Raw genomic sequence first — 18,924 nt, 5'->3', positions numbered from 1 at the left:
AAGTGTTATCAAATGACTTCCTCCTGAAAACAACTGATATGATGAAGTGTCAAAGTAATACAAATCTGGTAGGAGCTTTAAGATATTTTATTTTATTGCTCCTTTTTTATTAAGCTATGCAGGTTTTTTTTAAATTGAATAAGACTATAATCATGTTGCATTAAATTTCAGACATTCGCCACATAATTTTAGATATAGTGGTTTCAGAACAGTTTGTTTCTTTATTCCTGCAAACCTCCACAAATTTTGAAATATTACTGTTCTTTAAATTTGAGTTGGATAAAAAGGCATTCCTTTCGTAGCTTGTGAATCTATTGTTTAAAAGCTGGTGATGATGGAACTATACAATAAGTTGTAATAAATGAACATGTAATTAATAGTGCAAAAGTATGATTTGATTATGTCTGTTCTAAAGTGATAGATCTTTAGGTAAACCAAAATATACCACTTTAGGAGTTGTCATTAGGTGGACCCTCAATTTTTGCCTGAGAAAAGAAAAAATGTCTGCCCAGAACTGTACAAGTTTAGGACATGCGAAAACCCCCACATCCCCAATCTCCACATTCATAGAACTGTTGTAGCATTTTCATCCTTTGCAGGAATCAATGCTCTTATAGGTAGAGTAATCTTTGTACACTTCGACAGGGTGCGGTAGAACCTTTTCCACAATTTCACTGCAACCAAATTAAATTACACCCCGCGACTAATTTGGACACAGAAGGAAAACATCAGTCAGGAATAAAGGTAAGGGGTTTATTGCAAACACAAGCTCAAAGTCATGTAGACAATTCACAATGTACAAAGATACATAATCACCAAGGGTTGCCCAAGAGGACGAAATAATCTCAGATGAATTAACATCAATAATGCTAAGCATTCAAGAAGGAACAACAGATATCAAAATAAATATCTGTGATACAGAAATTAAGCTTTGCTCAGGGTAAGCAACCATCAGTCAATTCAGTTTAGCTGAAACATAATTTAGCTGGGTAATGGGAAAACCATACCATTTTCAAATCAAGGAAATACATGTATGGGGCAAAACGTATGTGAACAACAGATTGAAAATAGAAAAAAGACAAAAATAATTTGGAAATAGGAAATCTTGGACAAAAGGATACTATTAAAGTGGAGAAAAGTTAGGTAAACAGGGACAGCGTCAGCATGTCAGAAGCTCGATCAAGAGTCTTCTCCAAGGTAGAGGGAGAACATCTGGCTCAACGTCACATCTAAAAGAGGAAAGCATGAAAGAAAATACCTCTCCAAAGGGCTCAGCATACAGGAAGATAAGATCAACTTCTCAGTCTCCTATATCTGGAAGATTCTCTGGACAAAGTCCCACTGGTCAATGATATATTGAAGTTCATTAAAGAAATTTGATTCAGTCTGAAAAGCAGTCCACATTGCATTGAAGGGGCATCATCCATTAGTAATCAATCACACGACTCCAGATTGATACATTTGTTTCCATTCTCATCCTCATCCATCCATGTAATTCTACACAGAATTGAAACATTTGTATAATTAAATAGTCAATCTACTGAGGATGTTCTGATTCTAAGGACACTGCTACATGTTTTCTCTCTCTAAACAATAGGGCCTATGACTAAAGCTAGTCTTCTCATGAGAACAAAGTCTGAAAGAAAGCTCACACTATGACAAAATAAATCAGCATTTCCATTTAATTAATACATTTTTAATAAACACACTTTTAATATACAGACTTATAAATTCAATGTTAATAATGATCCAATAATATGCATGTCATATTCGTTTTTTTAAAATGGAAAATAACTTTGATAATGCACTTCATTAAATATGATGGGGAATTACATTTCTTTATTTTTTGCAAGCATATTTAAGTCATTATTCATTAGCAATTCAATATTATTTCAATATCTTCTGTTAGTTTAGTGCCTAATTTATAACATCGTAGCCCTTAACTCTTGCAAACACTTGATTTCATTCAAATACCACCTATGTCGAACTATACAATGAAAATGAATGTGCGTTAATAAAACATGTCAGTGCCATACCCATGTTTAAACCATTAATTTGTTTTATTTACTTAAGGCATAAACTGTCACATGTTGATGACTTTTGTGACATGAGGTAAGGCATTAAAATGTAAACAGTTCCTCCATCTTGGGAATTTAGTTTATATTGTAGAGGAAAATGTATGGAGCCTGCTGGGTATACAACATAGCATCCATTTGTTAACAAATATCCTGCAAAGAGGAATAGCACTATAAAGCACCAATTAGGTGTCTCTATTGGTTTTTGACTAATCTTTTAACCTCAAGCAGTACCCCCACTGATTTAGCCCATTTGGATGTGATCTGTACTCTATCTGTGACTGGCTCCCTAGGGAAATTCTTATACCAATATCCTACCTGTATATTTGTTGAGCACAAAAGGCTCTTTATGGTTTTCATTGTGTTTACTTTCTACTGCAGACCAGTGTTTAATCATCAAAATTAACTGAAGCCAAGCCACATAAAACCAGCGAGCATCTGACAGCTCAGTTGCAGTGCGTGTCAAGCTATCTTGTAACTTGTCACCACAATATAAGACCTCGATTTTCCATGTGATCATTTCGGCCCAATGAGAGATAAAGCCTAATGCGTGGCAGGAAAATAACATTTTTAATTATCTGAGAGTAGTCTCATGGTGGACAGGTGTAATACATAGCTCTTTGTGAAGCCTAGTTATGTTTTGTCAGACTATTGCTCAGGTTGTATAGTAAACAATCCTTACTGGAGACTCTAAGGCCCTCATTACGAACATAGCGGTTTGGCCCGCCATGCTGGCATTGGCGGGCCAAACCGCCATATTCTGAACATGGTGAGGGCCACCATCGGCAGCCTTCACCAACCGCCAGGCTCCCGCCGTCAGGCAGCCTGGCGGTGAGTTGATACACTATCCGCCAGGGTAGAGGCGCTACCCTGCGGATAATGCTTCATTTCCCGCCATCCTTTTCCTGGCGGGATAATCTGCCAGGAAAAGGCTGGCGGAGGGGGGGGCTTCTGCACTGCCCATGCACTTTGCATGGGCAGTGCAGGGGCCCTGGTGCAGAGCCCTGTCGTGCAGATTTTTGGGCAGTGATCTGCGCGACGGGTGCAACTGCATCTGTCGCACAGAGGCATTGACGGTGGCTTTTAAGTGTTTAGAAGATTCGAGGTGGACAGTAGAGGCTAAAAAACATAGGCCCTCATTACAACCTCGGCGGTCTTCACAGAAGACTGCAGAGGCTGCGGGCGCCAGAATACTGACAGTGCGGGCACAACACACAGGTAGGTATACTTTACTTCAGTCTGCAAGACTATCCCACATTAATAAAATTGGTGGCCCAGTACAGTCTGAATAAACTACTTAACTAGTCTACAAAATCACTGAGTGATGTAAGTGCTAATGTGCAAACTACATTTCATGGGACTGGACCCTGGCAGGGCCAACTCAACCTTTCATCCTTTCAAGACAGTCAAGTGGGTACTAACGCCAGTGCTAAAATTTGTAAATAAAAACGTGCCAGTGCCCAAAGCCATCCTCTTAAACAGGCTACATTTAGATGTGGGAACACGGAATACTGAGGCGGCATAATCCTAAAACCATCTCAGGCCTCTTCAATCCATATAAAGCCACTCGCTGCCCCTTCAGCTCACTCTTGTAGCTTTCTACTTTCTCCCTTTGAGACGCTTTTTCGTTTTTCCCTTCTTCCGTCTTTCCCATATGAGTCTTTTGCTCGCATCAAATGCTCGAGACAGAAGAATAAGCCTGGCCCTCAAAAATAAGTGCCGGTGCTCAGCAACGGAATCAACAAGCACAAATTAAGCTCTGACTAACGCACTAGATAGTGAAAAGATCCATTATTTTAAAACCAAGAGAGATTTGACTTCATGGTGTTCTTATATATAAAAAGTCACTAGTTATGTCAACTATAATAGGCCAACGGCCATAGTCACAGCAACAGCAGAAAGGACTGGGAAGAGGAATAGCACTATAAAGCACCAATTAGGTGGCTCTATTGGTTTTTGACTAATCTTTTAACCTCAAGCAGTACCCCCACTGATTTAGCCCATTTGGATGTGATCTGTACTCTATCTGTGACTGGCTCCCTAGGGAAATTCTTATACCAATATCCTACCTGTATATTTGTTGAGCACAAAAGGCTCTTTATGGTTTTCATTGTGTTTACTTTCTACTGCAGACCAGTGTTTAATCATCAAAATTAACTGAAGCCAAGCCACATAAAACCAGCGAGCATCTGACAGCTCAGTTGCAGTGCGTGTCAAGCTATCTTGTAACTTGTCACCACAATATAAGACCTCGATTTTCCATGTGATCATTTCGGCCCAATGAGAGATAAAGCCTAATACGTGGCAGGAAAAAAACATTTTTAATTATCTGAGAGTAGTCTCATGGTGGACAGGTGTAATACATAGCTCTTTGTGAAGCCTAGTTATGTTTTGTCAGACTATTGCTCAGGTTGTATAGTAAACAATCCTTACTGGAGACTCTAAGGCCCTCATTACGAACATGGCAGTTTGGCCCGCCATGCTGGCATTGGCGGGCCAAACCGCCATATTCTGAACATGGTGAGGGCCGCCATCGGCAGCCCTCACCAACCGCCAGGCTTCCGCCGTCAGGCAGCCTGGCGGTGAGTTGAAACACTATCCGCCAGGGTAGAGGCGCTACCCTGCGGATAATGTTTCATTTCCCGCTAGCTTTTTCCTGGCGGGATATCCCGCCAGGAAAAGGCTGGCGGAGGGGGGGCTCCTGCACTGCCCATGCACTTTGCATGGGCAGTGCAGGGGCCCTGGTGCAGAGCCCTGTCGTGCAGATTTTTGGGCAGTGATCTGCGCGACGGGTGCAACTGCCAACTGCATCTGCCGCACTGAGGCATTGACGGTGGCTTTTAAGTGTTTAGAATATTCGAGGTGGACAGTAGAGGCTAAAAAACATAGGCCCTCATTACAACCTCGGCGGTCTTCACAGAAGACCGCAGAGGCTGCGGGCGCCAGAATACTGACAGTGCGGGCACAACACACAGGTAGGTATACTTTACTTCAGTCTGCAAGACTATCCCACATTAATAAAATTGGTGGCCCAGTACAGTCTGAATAAACTACTTAACTAGTCTACAAAATCACTGAGTGATGTAAGTGCTAATGTGCAAACTACATTTCATGGGACTGGACCCTGGCAGGGCCAACTCAACCTTTCATCCTTTCAAGACAGTCAAGTGGGTACTAACGCCAGTGCTAAAATTTGTAAATAAAAACGTGCCAGTGCCCAAAGCCATCCTCTTAAACAGGCTACATTTAAATGTGGGAACACGGAATACTGAGGCGGCATAATCCTAAAACCATCTCGGGCCTCTTCAATCCATATAAAGCCACTCGCTGCCCCTTCAGCTCACTCTTGTAGCTTTCTACTTTCTCCCTTTGAGACGCTTTTTCATTTTTCTCTTCTTCCGTCTTTCCCATATGAGTCTTTTGCTCGCAGTAAATGCTCGAGACAGAAGAATAAGCCTGGCCCTCAAAAATAAGTGCCGGTGCTCAGCAACGGAATCAACAAGCACAAATTAAGCACTGACTAACGCACTAGATAGTGAAAAGATCCATTATTTTAAAACCAAGAGAGATTTCACTTCATGGTGTTCTTATATATAAAAAGTCACTAGTTATGTCAACTGTAATAGGCCAACGGCCATAGTCACAGCAACAGCAGAAAGGACTGGGAAGAGGAATAGCACTATAAAGCACCAATTAGGTGGCTCTATTGGTTTTTGACTAATCTTTTAACCTCAAGCAGTACCCCCACTGATTTAGCCCATTTGGATGTGATCTGTACTCTATCTGTGACTGGCTCCCTAGGGAAATTCTTATACCAAAATCCTACCTGTATATTTGTTGAGCACAAAAGGCTCTTTATGGTTTTCATTGTGTTTACTTTCTACTGCAGACCAGTGTTTAATCATCAAAATTAACTGAAGCCAAGCCACATAAAACCAGTGAGCATCTGACAGCTCAGTTGCAGTGCGTGTCAAGCTATTTTGTAACTAGTCACCACAATATAAGACCTCGATTTTCCATGTGATCATTTCGGCCCAATGAGAGATAAAGCCTAATGTGTGGCAGGAAAAAAACGTTTTTAATTATCTGAGAGTAGTCTCATGGTGGACAGGTGTAATACATAGCTCTTTGTGAAGCCTAGTTATGTTTTGTCAGACTATTGCTCAGGTAGTATAGTAAACAATCCTTACTGGAGACTCTAAGGCCCTCATTACGAACATGGCGGTTTGGCCCGCCATGCTGGCATTGGCGGGCCAAACCGCCATATTCTCAACATGGTGAGGGCCAACATCGGCAGCCCTCACCCACCGCCAGGCTCCTGCCGTCAGGCAGCCTGGCGGTGAGTTGAAACACTATCCGCCAGGGTAGAGGCGCTACCCTGCGGATAATGTTTTATTTCCCGCCAGTCTTTTCCTGGCGGGATATCCTGCCAGGAAAAGGCTGGCGGAGGGGGGGCTCCTGCACTGCCCATGCACTTTGCATGGGCAGTGCAGGGGGCCTGGTGCAGAGCCCTGTCGTGCAGATTTTTGGGCAGTGATCTGCGCGACGGGTGCAACTGCATCTGCCGCACAGAGGCATTGACGGTGGCTTTTAAGTGTTTAGAAGATTCGAGGTGGACAGTAGAGGCTAAAAAACATAGGCCCTCATTACAACCTCGGCGGTATTCACTGAAGACAGCAGAGGCTGTGGGTGCCAGAATACTTACAGTGCGGGCACAACACACAGGTAGGTATACTTTACTTCAGTCTGCAAGACTATCCCACATTAATAAAATTGGTTGCCCAGTACAGTCTGAATAAACTACTTAACTAGTCTACAAAATCACTGAGTGATGTAAGTGCTAATGTGCATACTACATTTCATGGGACTGGACCCTGGCAGGCCAACTCAACCTTTCATCCTTTCAAGACAGTCAAGTGGGTACTAACGCCAGTGCTAAAATTTGTAAATAAAAACGTGCCAGTGCCCAAAGCCATCCTCTTAAACAGGCTACATTTATATGTGGGAACACGGAATACTGAGGCGGCATAATCCTAAAACCATCTCGGGCCTCTTCAATCCATATAAAGCCACTCGCTGCGCCTTCAGCTCACTCTTGTAGCTTTCTACTTTCTCCCTTTGAGACGCTTTTTCATTTTTCCCTTCTTCCGTCTTTCCCATATGAGTCTTTTGCTCGCATCAAATGCTCGAGACAGAAGAATAAGCCTGGCCCTCAAAAATAAGTGCCGGTGCTCAGCAACAGAATCAACAAGCACAAATTAAGCACTGACTAACGCACTAGATAGTGAAAAGATCCATTATTTTAAAACCAAGAGAGATTTCACTTCATGGTGTTCTTATATATAAAAAGTCACTAGTTATGTCAACTGTAATAGGCCAACGGCCATAGTCACAGCAACAGCAGAAAGGACTGGGAAGAGGAATAGCACTATAAAGCACCAATTAGGTGGCTCTATTGGTTTTTGACTAATCTTTTAACCTCAAGCAGTACCCCCACTGATTTAGCCCATTTGGATGTGATCTGTACTCTATCTGTGACTGGCTCCCTAGGGAAATTCTTATACCAAAATCCTACCTGTATATTTGTTGAGCACAAAAGGCTCTTTATGGTTTTCATTGTGTTTACTTTCTACTGCAGACCAGTGTTTAATCATCAAAATTAACTGAAGCCAAGCCACATAAAACCAGTGAGCATCTGACAGCTCAGTTGCAGTGCGTGTCAAGCTATTTTGTAACTTGTCACCACAATATAAGACCTCGATTTTCCATGTGATCATTTCGGCCCAATGAGAGATAAAGCCTAATGTGTGGCAGGAAAAAAACGTTTTTAATTATCTGAGAGTAGTCTCATGGTGGACAGGTGTAATACATAGCTCTTTGTGAAGCCTAGTTATGTTTTGTCAGACTATTGCTCAGGTAGTATAGTAAACAATCCTTACTGGAGACTCTAAGGCCCTCATTACGAACATGGCGGTTTGGCCCGCCATGCTGGCATTGGCGGGCCAAACCGCCATATTCTCAACATGGTGAGGGCCAACATCGGCAGCCCTCACCCACCGCCAGGCTCCCGCCGTCAGGCAGCCTGGCGGTGAGTTGAAACACTATCCGCCAGGGTAGAGGCGCTACCCTGCGGATAATGTTTCATTTCCCGCCAGTCTTTTCCTGGCGGGATATCCTGCCAGGAAAAGGCTGGCGGAGGGGGGGCTCCTGCACTGCCCATGCACTTTGCATGGGCAGTGCAGGGGGCCTGGTGCAGAGCCCTGTCGTGCAGATTTTTGGGCAGTGATCTGCGCGACGGGTGCAACTGCATCTGCCGCACAGAGGCATTGACGGTGGCTTTTAAGTGTTTAGAAGATTCGAGGTGGACAGTAGAGGCTAAAAAACATAGGCCCTCATTACAACCTCGGCGGTATTCACTGAAGACAGCAGAGGCTGTGGGCGCCAGAATACTTACAGTGCGGGCACAACACACAGGTAGGTATACTTTACTTCAGTCTGCAAGACTATCCCACATTAATAAAATTGGTTGCCCAGTACAGTCTGAATAAACTACTTAACTAGTCTACAAAATCACTGAGTGATGTAAGTGCTAATGTGCATACTACATTTCATGGGACTGGACCCTGGCAGGCCAACTCAACCTTTCATCCTTTCAAGACAGTCAAGTGGGTACTAACGCCAGTGCTAAAATTTGTAAATAAAAACGTGCCAGTGCCCAAAGCCATCCTCTTAAACAGGCTACATTTATATGTGGGAACACGGAATACTGAGGCGGCATAATCCTAAAACCATCTCGGGCCTCTTCAATCCATATAAAGCCACTCGCTGCCCCTTCAGCTCACTCTTGTAGCTTTCTACTTTCTCCCTTTGAGACGCTTTTTCGTTTTTCCCTTCTTCCGTCTTTCCCATATGAGTCTTTTGCTCGCATCAAATGCTCGAGACAGAAGAATAAGCCTGGCCCTCAAAAATAAGTGCCGGTGCTCAGCAACGGAATCAACAAGCACAAATTAAGCACTGACTAACGCACTAGATAGTGAAAAGATCCATTATTTTAAAACCAAGAGAGATTTCACTTCATGGTGTTCTTATATATAAAAAGTCACTAGTTATGTCAACTGTAATAGGCCAACGGCCATAGTCACAGCAACAGCAGAAAGGACGGGTGAAACTTCTACTGTTTTCACCACTGCTCTCTAGAAAAGAGGGAATTCTATAACTATGTTCTCAGTGATCCCTTTCTATAGTCCACTTCAATTATCCTCTAAATTATCCATTAAAAATGCATGTAACACACTACACTGTAGCTTTCAGAGTGTGTTTTCCTGTATTTTCAAGCTGAAAAGAAGGGGAAACTGTTGAATCAAGGGTTGGTCTGACACTCTCTGTAATTAAAGAGGGAAAGGGAAGAATGCATGTGATTAAAGTAAGGAAGAAGGACGAGATGGAAGTTAAACACTGCCTGTGACCCCGTGTCATCCAGCTGCTCTTCCCCCACCTGCCCTCTTTCAATGTGCCTCAATAATCATAAAATTATAATTGACTTCATAGTTTTCCATACCAGCACAATTCATGCACGATTGGCTGTTAGCTAACTTTAAACCCAGTAATTGAACTAGAGTCTCCTCTAGGTTAGCAGTACTTGCACCCTTAATATAATGAGTAACAGACAGTGTACCCCTTAATTGTCTTTATCTGCATCCTCTGAGAACAGTGCACGGTTAGCTCCTCACCCAGTTTCTGTACCATTACCAAGTTGCAGCAAAACTTCTGATAGAGCGTAGTTTAAATATTACATATACTAAACGTGAAATGCTTATATCGATGTTTAATGATGCTGCATAGAAAACAACAATAAATTAGTATTCTGCTTAAATACGCATCTGAATTTTGACTATAATGTGTGTGTTCACAATTATATGCGTGAGCTAATAATGATAAGTAAAACTGTTCATGTTATGATTTATATTAACATTTACGATATCGCATTGTATTAAAAATCTCATAGGCCTTAAGTTAGCGTGAGTTGTAGATTCGGCTGCCTAGCTCTCATATTAAAGCATTATTCTTTGTTTTTAATTGTGCTGACTCACAAAGGGCTATGACCCTGCATTTGTTCCTTTTCTTCATTTTATGTAGCAAACCGTATTCTGTTCTCATCCACATGCTAGCTGCCTTAGTATGAATTCCAAAATACAATTTGAAACAAAAGAAGATTAATCTAATGTACAAGGACATTACACCATAGACAAAGAAACTCATGACCCGAGAAGATGTGCCAAGTGGTGATGAAAACCCCCCGGATGTGCCACCTCCGAAGACGTCAATTATGAAGACCAATCAAAAGGTTATAAATTATCGTGGGGTGACAATTTGGATTACCTAATGTATAATTTGATAGGTTAAAGATAGTGGGGTGTAGTAAATGTCCAATAGAATTTTGGGGGAAGGTATTACGAAAAAGGGATAAAAACCCATGTCACAGAAGGGTCGTTAGAACTAGGTAGGGAATGCTATTGATTTCATCCAGAAACTCTGTCACTCTGTTTGGTGACTTTGAGCCTTAAGAAACCATCCTCACCCATAGACTGCCCTTTACATTTCTCCTCCTTATGAGGGAAGTGTCCCCTGTCTTTTAGACGAGGTTAGACTGATGGTGATTCGACAGATGTCCTGAAGACGAAGACTGATCCTGCGTGCTGACCTAATCCTTGGAGGGTAATTATGACAATGCGATTTATAATTTGTCTGTTTGCTTTTCCTTTCTAGGTACCAACTGCTTATTTTTACAGAGGCCATAGCTAGATATTTTTCTAAATTGGTGTTCTAAATTATTTTGCATGAATCCAACATGCTGATGTTAATTGGTGGTTAGGATAGGTAACCTCTCTGACTGATGAATATAGACAAAGACTGACATTGCGCTATGCTGAACTGAGACTTACGTGATATTATTTGTATTCTGATCTCTGTTTACGCCGTGCTATGTTCTTATGTTCATGATTCTCGCATTAATGAAATCTTATCACAGTTGCCATATTGTGACTATGCTCTTATGTTTCTTGGTTTTGAGATTGACGCTTCTGCTAGTAGAATGTAATCAATAGGGAATAAAATTCATAAAATTCTACCAAAAGGTGTGGTTATTCATGACTGAAAGGTCATGGTTGCGTCAACAATTTGATTGATGCATATAACTAAAGTAAAGTGTATTGTGGTGGTGAATATTGATGACATTATTGAATATTGCTTGACATATTGATCAGCTATCTCGTCCTACGGTGTCTCACCACTGGGTCACAAGATTCATTGGCCTAAAACGAGTCCTAATGTGTATTAAATTGACATAAAAGGACGCGTTAACACTTCCGTGGAAAAAACGTCAGTATCTAGAGGAGCAAGCCAACCCGGAGTTGGGACAGAAAGGTCCATGCAAAATACATCCAGAATACCTAGGCTAAATAAAATACTAATCACACTGGTGTGCGTAAAAACAGACTTTTACAAGTTGGAGACTAATTGCAACAAGTCCTGCCTTATAAAAATGGGAATCACCCCAGATTCTGGCAGCAAGAAGGCTGAAACCTTCCCAGGAAACATTCTCCTTGTGTTTGATGATGTTGGGCCCATCCTACCGATAGATATAAAGCTCCAATGTTACCTGTGTCATCTCTGGACACCAACTGGCTCCAAGCTACAAACCAATACAATTCACATCTTGCAGTAGGAGGGATATTTTGGGGGCTCCGTCTTTTATTTTATCAAAATCGTTCCTCTAATTTATGTTAAAAAACTACTGTCCCTGAAAGGTTAATGCTGACCTTGAGGTGCCAGGTGCCTCAGGTTAAAAGGGAGGGAGCTGGTCTGATGTACTGTGAAGTGAGTGACGAATTGTCAGACACCTAAAGAAGAGACAAGCCTTCCCTCTATGGTTATCCTTGAAATAAATGCATATGTGTGCAGTTGGGCAATCTGCAAATCTAAAGGCTGCCTGAGAGCTAGTGTAGGCTTCCATTGATAGATTCATATGAGCTTTATGGTGGTGAAGATGTATTCTCTTTAAGAGCACTGGAAGTGTTTCAGCATATGAGTTTGTGAGTGTGTCTTCTAATGGAAAATTTTAAAATGTTTTGCATTAGCTAAAATCTAAATGACTCCTGCTATAAATATATATTTTCAAAGTACTTGTTTTAACTTAAAATCTATTTGCGCATTTTGCAGCATCCCATATTATGTTGCGCATAATGCAGTTTTAAAATAATTATGTCTTCAAAGTGCTTTTTGTCACTGGCTGGACTTTGAAGCACTATGAAAAAATGTACCTATTCCTCAATTCTCTTACCAGGATTTATACCTGGGAGCCTCCTGTTACACAGTGATATCAACAGTAGCTACATTCACCAACTGCACTGTCTCACAGTTCTCATACAATAATTTAAGTTGGATGTATTTCTCATTTAAGGTCTGTGCATAGTATTTCATATGCACTTGTAGTTGAAAGCCAACAGAATAGTTTCAAATACACTTGTTTTATTTTAACCACATCTCTGCCTCATACCTACACCTATTAACCCTGTCCCTGTTGCATTCAAGAGCACAGTTACATGTTTATGTTTATAGATGCAATTCTCTGATATCATTTCACTTTTATCACCTTGAATGCGCTAGTAGCCATTTGAATCACTAAGTTTGTTGTGGGAGGTAAAAGCAGAACCCCTCAAGTCCTTTCACCCTACAAATTGCCTCTTATTCCCTTGGTAGAGGAGAACTCTGCTGCTCACAGACATTCTCTTGGGGATGACTTCCTAGAGTGCCTTCTGAGGGACGTAGGAGGTGCACCACATGCTGTGACCCCAAAGACCAATGTTATTCAGTAGGTGATAATTGATCATCTGAATGTGCGCTCGGGGAGGTGGTGGGGGCAAGAGGCTTTGGGCTTCGGCATAAGAAGCCTACCAGACCCCTGTTAATAAACAATATGAGATAAAACTGGGCCAGGTGCATAAAAAAGTGACCCACAGCTAGTCCTCAAGCACTGGTTCATCGCCCGCTATCCAAGTGCCCGCTTTCCCAATCTGACCCTGATGTATGGGGTGGTGGTTCTGCAGTCCCAGTATGCCACTACCGGCAAATCCCCGCCTCGAGCGCTCTGTTTGACAGAGAATGAGTGAGCTGTAGCCTATACTGTTCAGCATGGCAACCCTGGCATGCAGTTTGGGTCAGGAGATCCTGTGCGGTAGGGTCAAAGCTAATGTAAGTGTCAGGGCCGGATTTAGCCCTGGTGGCACCCCGTGCAACAACCTTTTTTGGTACCCCCATGACCTTCTTGGTGGATTCCCTCATTATCACCCAGACAAACTGCCCCTCATCTCTCCATAGTCCCTGCCTCATATGCATTTTCTGTTTTTAAAGCTCTCAACCAACCCACTCAGCTATCCACATAAATTACAGATCTGTTCTTTGCAGCAAGCTTAATGACCCTCTGTGGTACATTATGGAGAGTCAAAGCTGCCACTAGACACAACTTTTACCTTTCTCTCTCTAGCAGGAACATTAATCACAAAAGTTATCTTGATATTTTTGTTGCTGCCTGAAAGCTGGACCAAGGAACTCTGCAGCTGCTGCTTTTAAATCGTACATTTGTGCAAAACACAGCACCTCCCAAAGGTCAATACCCCTTCCAGGTCAGCGCCCAGAGTGGCCTCACTGGTCACACCACCCTAATTCCGTCCCTGTAAGTGGGAGTACACAAGCAAAGGGTGCTTGTGTGCTAATTCACTGTAGCATCTAGGCCCACGTGTATAAGAGGTATGTGACCAGTAGCAGGTGCGTCAAGAGGTTCACAGAGGAGGGGGGGGAATCCATTGTGAATTAAAATGAATTAATTTTGAATACTAAATGTATATATATATATATATATATATATATATATATATTATAATATAGATATTATATGTATGTTACCATGACATTTTCCAAAGTGTGCATGGGGACCCCTCCTAGGGTGCTTTTATGCCCAAGGGACCACCACCTCCCCAGTCCCTAATAATTTTATAAGGGCAGGCCCGCTAGGCCCACCAGTGCCCTGGGGACCGCAACCTCCCTAGGGCCAAATGAATTATGTGTGTGGGGGGTGCACAGCCTCCCTGCAGCCCCTTGGACCACTACTTTCCAGGGGCAAATATTCAATGAAATGTGAGGGGGGGCAAGGGCACGAGCCCACCCACAGTCCCCGGGATGGCCACCTCCCTGGGTCAAATATATAATGAACTGTTGGGAAGCCACGCGGCCCCCGCATCCCTGGGAACTACCACCTCCCTAGGGCAAATGAATGAAATGGGGAGCTGTGTTCCCCCCCCCACAGCCCCAGGAACTGCCACCTCTCTGGGGCGTAATCATTTTATAAGGGTGGGCCTGCTAACCCACCCGTTCCCCCGAGGACCACTACCCTCCGTGGGGCTAAACAAATTATGTGTAGGGGGCTGTTGGGCTCCCCACAGCCCCGGGGACACTCACCTCCCTGGGGCCAAATTAATTATGAGTGCAGGAGGCCACGCAGCCTGCCACAGGCCTAGGGACCACCGCCTCCTGGGGGCAAACATTCAATGAAATGTGGGCAGCACACATCCCCCGAAGCCCTGGGACCACCACCTCACTGGGGGTAAAATAACATAGCTGTTTGCTTTTACTTGGTGGGAGCTGACTGCTCCTTCCAGCAAAAGCAAACAAACTCCATGTTCTGCAAGAGGGAGCTCTTAAACAGCTCCTGCTTGCAGAAAGCAGAGTTTTCATCTGTTTCCCTGGCCGCAAAAATGTGTGCAGGGACACAGATGAAAACACTGCTACAGGAAGTGGGGAGCTTCTATTTTAAGCAACTACCTGCTTGTGGGAGCAATAGTGGCTGCCACAGGATACGGGGTGCTGGCTAGGACTGCGGGGGCCTTCAGGCTCCCCCTCCCCCTCCGGTCCTCCTTTGGCTGCAAGCATCTTGCTTGTATGCCACTTTGAAGTTATTCCATGGAGAGACTATTGCAATAACTAAGAGCTACACAAGCAAGATGTTTGCTTACAAATGTTATAGTTATGTTTTGAAGCTCAGCAGAAGAGAGCCTCATCTGGTCTACTGGTAAGGCTAGTGGACTGTTACTCATTATGTCATGTAGTGTGTCTATTTATTTACTAGTGTTTTGAATGTTAAACATTCTTAGTGATGTAATATTTAATTATTTTTTACCAACAAAATCTTTGGCTTGAATGTCGAAGTTATGTCTGGAGACTACACAATCAGGCCCTAAGTTAACTATAACTCTCAACCTCTCCATGCACTGCTAATTACCCCATAAATTACAGCACTCATGACATCTTTGATAACATCATTGATAATGTCACTGTAAAATCTTCAGTAAAATTATTGATCAGATAACTTTGCGTGGCAGGGACATGAGATATAGTTAGCTTAGGGGGCGAGTTATAGTTACTTGAAATAACTCTAACTGCTGAATTTCTCTGGTTTTGTGAGAGTAAATTCAGATCCTAACTATAACTTCCCTGTATATATACACAATTAAATAACAATAAATTAAAGGTTAAAGGGACGTTATAGCAGGGCTCTCATTTCAAAACGCACAATAACATAGAAATTCAGAAGTTACAGTTAGAGGTATTTCAAGTAACTATAACTCGTACCCTAGGGTAACTATAACTCGGACCCTCACCAATACTTTTATTGCAAATGTTGATAATTACAATAATGCCATAGAAGGCATCACCATGTATGTAATATATGTGGTATTTAGCAGTGCACGGAGAGGACGCGACTAATACCTATAACTGCTGATTTTTTACGGATTTGTGTGTTTGAAATGTAAGTCTAACTATAACATCACTGTAATCTTTGTTTTTTAAGTGAATTTCTATGTTTTTACTCATTTTATTTGGTAACTTTAACGTCCCTGTAACCTTTGTTTTTCTTTCAGTGAATTGTTATGTTTTTTAACATTAAGTAATTTTAATAAATTTACATGAATCAAAACACTGCCACAGGAATTGGGTGCAGGGCCTGGCCTGCAGCCAGGCCCTGAGGCTATCCACATATTAACACCCAACCTAGTGCTACACATGACTTTCAGCCATGTGCAGTGGGGGTTGGCTCCAGGGCCTGTCCTCAGGCCCGGTCTTGTGGCCTGCAAATGTAAGCATCCAACTGCTTGCAACAGTTAGCCTTTGGCTATGCACAACAGGGGGTACGCCGCAGGGCCTGGCCTGTGGCCTACCACCTATAAGCACCCATCCCCATGCCACGCAGAGCCTTTGACCAAAACCTCTTTATGCATTGAACTGGATGCCACACACACCCTTTGTAAAGAAATAAAAGGGGCAGGGTAGGAATACCCTACCTCCCACTGTTATTGTTGGGGACCCCACTAGGGCAAAAAAGCCTCCTGCACTTGTTTTCACTTTAGCTTCCAGGTTTGCCTGGTCTTGGAGCATTTGGGATTGAAACAAAATAGGAGGGGATGCACAATTCCTCCCTTTTAGTGCTCTTCTTTAGCCCTGAGGACCACCATCTCGCAAGCGCTTTAATAAAATATAGGAGAGGGGCTACGGGAACCCCTCCATTTGATTCATTTAGCCCTCGGGATCACCACCTCCCTGGGGCTAAATAAACAATGATGCAGAGGGCTGGGCGGACACCTCATCTCTCAGGGCCATTTCACGTCTACCTGGCTGCCTTGGCCCCACCTAGGGCATTCAGTTTCTAATGATGGGCTTTACAGTGGAGACTGAAGGCCCCTGTGGTCCCAGCCGCCCCACCTCCTGCGGGAGGTGATATTGTTCCCACACGCAGAAAGCAGCTATATATACACCTCCCTGCATGCTGGAGCAAGCTTTCTTCTGTTTCCCTGTCTGCATGTGAGGGAAAACGATGAAACTCCAACCCAGCCAGCAGGAAAAGCTCCAACATAATGAAAGCAGATTGCTATCTCCCAAGGGGAGATAGCAGGAGCAGGCCCTGGGGTGGCGGACCTAGGGCCAATAATGGCCACCTCCTTTAATTAGCATGGGCCAGCCTTTGGGTTGTTTATGGCTCCAGAGGTTTTATGAAGCAGTTGTATTAGGATACAATCGTAGTATGGACTTAGATGAAACTATAAAGACATTGGCTGGAAAGCATAAAAGTTTATTGTAAAGCAGTCTTTCATTGGGATAATTCACACTGCAAAGGAAACGAAGTAGTGTGCCTTTGAGAATCGACAAGCGGCAATAATATGAAAGAGATTATAAATTCAGTGTACTTTGATAAAAACAATGTCACTACACAAGTTAATTAACCAATCTGCATTCAATTAAAGCTTTAGGATAAAAAGGTGAATGTTTCCATCAAGTGGTTATTTTCAAATTGTGAGTCATGCACCTATGATTAAGGCTGGCGTGAACAGCCAAAACGCGTGAGGAAACATTACATGTTTGCGCAATTTGATGTTGGTGAATTAATGTGCCTCCCATGACTGTGAACGAAGGCTTGGCGCTTCTCTGTGTGTGGAGAAATCGGATTGAAAAAAGAAAAAAAAAAAATATATATATATATATATATATTTTTTTCAAACAAAAAAATCCACAGCGTCCGGAGCCAAAATATAACAGTGCTCCAGGCGTTTAAAGACAAGTCTCCATCACTCAAGAGATTCTTAATGCAGGTATTTTATTGGCGAAAAACTCAACGCATTTCGGAAATTTAAAATGTCCTTGTTCACAGGTAACAAAACACGCATTTACTTCGAGTTTAAATACATTCAATGTCAAGAGTCAAAATATAAACAAAATAAAGAAAGGACTAAGAGAAACCCCCCCCTGTTTCCCACATAAAGTGTGTAGGCCATTTTGAAATGACCAACCTAAACAAAAACAAATACAAATAAATCTTTAAACTTTTTAAACAAGAAAATATTGATAATCCGTAAATAACTCATCCTTATATATTTCTATATTCACATAACCAATACCAAAAAAGTATTAGCGCTAAATCAATCAAGTTTTCGTGACCATTTGCATATATATATATTAATTAATCTGTAATGTGCCAAATCCTAATTATTTATATATTCATACTAAAATTATATGAAAAATGTAATACATAATGTATGGAAATGAAACACAAATACATATTTGATTATAAATAATGCCAAAAATGGTATATTGAATATAGCTAAACTGCATCTATGCTTTAAATGAGCATAGTCCTTATTGAGAAGCCCAATACCTATGAAAATGCATTGTTGCAACTAGAATTATACAATAAATACTATATGAAATCCCGGAGAGAATATACTACTGAATAAGCTGTTTCTATACAAAAAAGGCATATAATAGCTCTTTTGCGTTTTCCAAGATGTAACAAAACATCAAGGATCTTTCTTGTTGAAACATTCATAACTACACCACCTAGGGAAAGAAAAAAAGAGTGATGTCATACCCAAAATAACCAATACTACACTCTATAGCAAAATCAGAAAAATAAAATATATACATATGTATAAAATGAGAAGGGAAAAGCAGCCGAAGAAATGTTCTAGTATATGAAAACTAATATAATAAAAGTCCAAAGAACACTAGTTACCAATATGTATTGACAATTCCTCATCCATGTTGAGTCCAGTTGGGTACAATGTACTCATACCAACTATGAGTCTAGATTCAAGTCTCCTCAATTCCAACACCCTATTTCCACCTCTCTCTCTTACAGGGACCTGATCTAAAACAACAAATCTCAACAGGCCAACCCTTCGATTGTGAAAATCTCTAAAATGCCTTGCTACTGGATAACTTTTATCTACATGATCAATAGCTCGCA

Source organism: Pleurodeles waltl, chromosome 7 (assembly GCF_031143425.1).
Source record: "Pleurodeles waltl isolate 20211129_DDA chromosome 7, aPleWal1.hap1.20221129, whole genome shotgun sequence".
NCBI lineage: Eukaryota > Metazoa > Chordata > Amphibia > Caudata > Salamandridae > Pleurodeles > Pleurodeles waltl.
Note: the sequence above shows the minus strand (reverse complement) of the source record.